Genomic DNA, 4997 nt, shown 5'->3' on the forward strand with positions numbered 1-4997 from the left:
TTTGAGGTTTGAAAGAAATCATGTGAGTAAGATGCTCAGCGCTGTGTGGGGCACGGAGTCAGTGCCAGATGAATGATGGCTGGAATTCCTTCGTCCTTGTGCTAGTTGATTCCTTCCACTGGCCTGTTTGAGGCCCTCAAGGATGTGTTGGTGAAGAAGGCAGGCAGTGTTTTCTGCCCTAAGGAGACCATTCGGGTAGGGAGATGGCCACTCAGGACCCCCCTCCCTGGCTGTAATTCCACCATGGGTTGCTCTGTGGGTCCTCCCATCTCAAACTGCTCTTAGAGCCACAGCATCTGGTTTGGCTTCCTGGGTCTTTAGGGAGCTGTGCATTTATGAGCACACTGAATTACAGTTTATTCATTCATTGAACAAATATTTACCGAGTGCCTACCATGTGCCAGACACTGTTCTAGGCATGTGGGGTGGAACAATGAATAAAACAGAGACCTTGCTTTTGTGAAATGAGTGTTCAAACAGGAGGAAACAGATGGTACACAAATAAACTACATAGGGTCCTACAGAGTGATACATGCTGTGGGGGAAAGGAAACTGAACACATAAGGGAGATTGGTGGTGTTGGGGATGGAGGTGAGAGAGGGTTGTGATTTATTATGGGCTGCCGCCAGGTAGGCCTTGTTGAGAAAGGAACGTGGAGCAACGACTTAAAAGAGGAGAAGGAGTTTGTGAGAAGAGGGGAAAGGAAGTACAAAGGCCCTGAGGTGAGAGCATGGCCCCTTATGGGAGGAGCAGACAGGAGGCAGTGGCTGGGGAGGGAGGAGCGAGAGAGGGAAGCTCTGCAAGAGCAGAGACTGTGTTTGTCCTGTGCCTGGCAGGTGGAGGAGGTACAGTGAGTATTGGTTGAATGAAGGAATCCTTGCTGGCATCCTGAGCTGGGCAAGGCCAGGACGGACCTCATCACTAATTTACTTGAACAGAGTGGCTGACTTTTCCTTTTTGATAGGAACAATTTTCAAATCACCAGCAGAGCTCATAGAAAATTCAAATGTGCAATTGGGGGGCATCAAAACACAAAGCTCTTTTCCTTAGCATGTAAAAGAGCAGCGCATCCGCCGGAGAGTGGGAAAAACAAAACAAAATTGCAGATGACCTTTGAATGGCTAATTTAAAGTCTGTACTGGGCTTTCCCTGGAGCTGCTGTGAAAGTCTGTGTGAGCGAGCTGTTTGGATTTCCAGCAGATGTCCAGTCTGAAGGTGCTGGGGAAACGAGGGGGTGGGCCATCTATGGAGGAGGGAGAGGCTGCACCCAAGTGCTGGTGACCATATGTTACGTCCTCCCTCTGGCCCTTGGGATGTCTGATTCTGTGTCTCACGCTGGATCTCAGGTCTCCCCCTTCCTCATCTCTAGAACGTCAGTCTGCTCCCTGTCCTTCTCCTCCTCTGTGGTTGCTGAGGACTGAGTGTGGGAGCATCTCAAGGATGCACTCCTAAGGGACCACCCCGTCTAACCCTCACCCCAGGGCCCCTGGGGCAACCGTCTCTAGCGCGGCCTCTGGTTCTGTCTGGCCTGAGGCTGGTGGACCTTGTTTTAGGCACTCAGGACCCTGAATGGAGCTCCAGTGCTCTCTGCCCTCACCTCTGCTGCCCTCACCCCATCCCCAGCTCTCTCTCTCCCTCTCCCCTCTCTCCATCCGCTTCTTCATCTTACCAAGTCCCCCTTTCCTTCTCGTCTGATGCCGAAATCCTGGGAGAAATTGGATGCGCATCTGCAGTGGCCCAGGGTCGGGGAAACAACTGCCCCAGGACCATGGACAGGGCTCTCTGGCTCGGGGACAGTGGCCATTCCCTGGGGTCTCCTGACCCAGGGCCGCTCAGGGCCACTCAGGGTGTCTATGGGAAGGTGGCCTTGGGAGGCTCATTTTAAGTCGGGGGGACAGGGGCCTATATGACTAAAGGACTGGACCATGTCCCTTGCTAGGAAGCAGCAAAACAAGCTCTGTGATTCTTTCCACGGCACCATATTAAATCCCCCACCTACCCTTTTACATTAATTTTCATCTATGAGTCACAGAAGGGCAAAGGGCTTGAAGTTGCCTGTGTCCCTCGGGGATGAGGCTAGTTCCTCTACGGGTGCATATAATAAAACAACAGCCAGGAGCTTTTAATGAGTAGAGAAACAGACGAAAAAAAGGCACAGATGACAACTGGACATATTAAACTGTTTACTCAATAAATATTAGCTGCGTGTCTATGAAATGCCAACTCCTGTGTTGGGGATTTAATAGCAAATCGGACGTGGTACTTGCCATCAGGAGGCGCTTTGGTGGGGGAGAGGGACACAGACATACGCTTGGCCTCACAGGCTTTTGACAAGTCACTTGTTTCCCAGGTTACTTTTTTTCCTTCTTTTGTGAAGTCCAGTGTGCACAGAAGTCCTCACGCGGTCTCCCTCCTGATGACTGAGCTCAGGCTTAGAAGGACGGGCATCGAAGCAGAAAGTTCGGAGTCGGATCTGGGGTGATTGACACTTGAGTGAAGGCCGCCCAAAGGCAAGGTTCTTTGCCCGAGAGTGTGCTCCGGAAAGAAGTGTGACTGATCGGTTCAGGAAAATAAGCATCTAGGCGCACTCTTAATCCCCCCACCCCCCAATCCATCCACCCCTATGTGGAGAAGTGGGTAAGAAGGCAGATATTGGGACCAGCTTGCCTGGAGTTGAATCCTGTTTCTACCATTTATCAACTGTCTCGCCTTGGGCAGGTGACTTAACCTTCCTGGGCCTCAGTTTCCTTGTCTATAAAAATGGGCATCATGATATACCTATCCATTATAGTTGCGGGGATGGAATGGAGTTTATTAGCTGCAAAATACATAAGAAAGTGCTTGGCACAGGAGGAATATGTAATAATCTATTCTTATTAGACTGAGCTCCAGGAGGCCAGGGATGATGCCTGGGATGATGCCTGGGATACTGCGGGTGCTCAATACTATTTTTTTTAAGTAAAAATTCAGTTTATTCATCTGTTTATGACATAGTACACAAGAAGCAAAGTGTTTCACATCATAGATTTCACTTCCAGCTCCTTAGAGTGTTCATTTCTTTGGCTAAAAGGAGAGACTAGACATGAGAGGCAGGCAATGCTTGGCAACCAAAATAAGGATGGGGAGGGGGCTATGCTACCACCATCCTTGGCAGGGACGAGCACCGTGGGGCTAAGTCTCAAGCTATTTTCTAGGACCGTTAGCTGGAAACAAAGGGGCACCCTTGTGGGTGCTCATGCCACGGTGGGCTTCAGGCGTCCCCGCCCCTCCTGTCGTGCTGGATGTCGTGGTACAGGGACTTGTACTTGTCTTGAATTCAGACCTAATTTTCAACATGTCCACTTCACTGCAAGAGACCAGGATTCCTTTTTTTTTTTTTTTTTTTGAGACCAGGATTCTAATCAGGACTTTATCACAAGTCCCCTTGCCCTTCATGGAGTCGTACAGTAGGTCGGCAAAATACAGGGGCTTGTTCTGAAGGCACTGGGCCAGGTTCGGGAAAGCATTTTCCAGATCTTCTCCTTTTCCCTCCTTCCTGGTGCTCTCCAGCATGTCATAAGGCTGTCGCCCTTGTACTTTCTGAGTGCTTTCTGGAGGTGACGCACACTCTTCTCTGTCATGGTGCTGAGCCACGGGGACCCATCAGTTCCTTTCCTCTTCACCCCAGCGTCATGGAGATTCCAGGCATCTTGGTCAATCAATTCATAATCGATGAGCGAGCCACCCTCTGCTTTTTAACCCTTTGCAAGGGCAACCTTCAGCCTGCGGAAGTTGCCAGGTGTGTCCGAAATGACGTCCTCCTCCAGACTAGTCTTGGACATTTCCTTGTAGACTGTTCATTTCCTGAAGCTCTCGGTTGGTCCTTGAGCAGATGACCTCAGTAAGGGAGTCCTCCTCAGTCCCCTGGCCCTTCGTGGAGGCTTTCAGTTCAAGAGCCTCATACTGAGCAGGTGTTTTCAATAGGCCCCAAATCACAGTCTCCAGGGGGCTGGACAAGGCTGACTTCAGGGCTGCTGCAGGTTCCCTTTTCATCCTTTTCTGGTAGACAGAGGCAATATCCTGTCTCTGTTCATTGCTACAGTTGGTCGAAAGGTTGACAGTGACGACCTCATCTACACCTTTGGTGTTGATGACCGTTTCAATGTTCGGAGCATCACACTCAGCATCAGAATTGGTGTATGCTTTGACCAGCCCTTATGCACTTGCGTTTTTTTTGTTTTTGTTTTTTTTCTCACTTGGGGTCTTGGAGTGATCGCCCTCCAAGCTGAGCTTGCAGAGAATTTTGTGAACAGTAGACATTTTGAAAGAAGCCGGGCCGGGCGCCAATAGCTGTGAGCGTTCCTGGTTATAGAATAGAGCTGGCTGCCCTGGGTGGGCTCAATACCATTTTTTAAAAGGTTTATTTATTTGTTTTAGAGAGAGAGAGTGCACAAACGGGCAAGGGCAGAGGGGGGGAGAGAGAGAGAGAGAGGGAGAGACTCTCAAGCAGACTCCCCACTGAGCACAGAGCCCGATATGGGGCTCAATCTCATGACCCAAGATCATGGCCTGAGCCAAAATCAAGAGTTGGATGCTAACCTGATGCAGCCACCCAGATGCCCCTCAATGCTTTTTTTAAATGAATGAATCGAGCATTTGCTAAGACCTGAGTTTTTGTGTGTCAGCCCCTGTGCTCAGCCACCACCTCTGAGTCAAAGCCACAGCTCAGGTGTCTTCTCAGCTGAGGAGAACTCAATGCCAGCTCTGTATTTTCTCCGAAAGACCCGGCCAGGAGTGGGACCAACCTGGCAAAGGTGCCTGTCCCCAGATGCTCCTGGCCCCTCCTCTCCGTGCTGATCCAGGGATGGAGCACAACCTTGTGAGTGAGAGACTCTGCCATCAGCAATGCAGAGATCCCTCTGTTGGTCCAGGATTCCCCGTCAACACAATAAACAACCCCTGGCTGGTGTTGGCTCAAAATGATGACAAATGAGCTGCCTGTGTATCGCCAGGCAAGG

At 50.4% G+C, this 4997-nt stretch overlaps 1 pseudogene; it reads right to left on the minus strand.

Moving 5' to 3' along the window:
- Positions 1–3250: 3250 nt before the first annotated feature.
- On the minus strand, positions 3251–4332 carry LOC100688681 (annotated as a pseudogene).
- Between the last annotated feature and the right edge of the window lie 665 nt (positions 4333–4997).

This window comes from Canis lupus, chromosome 15 (assembly GCF_011100685.1).
Source record: "Canis lupus familiaris isolate Mischka breed German Shepherd chromosome 15, alternate assembly UU_Cfam_GSD_1.0, whole genome shotgun sequence".
NCBI lineage: Eukaryota > Metazoa > Chordata > Mammalia > Carnivora > Canidae > Canis > Canis lupus.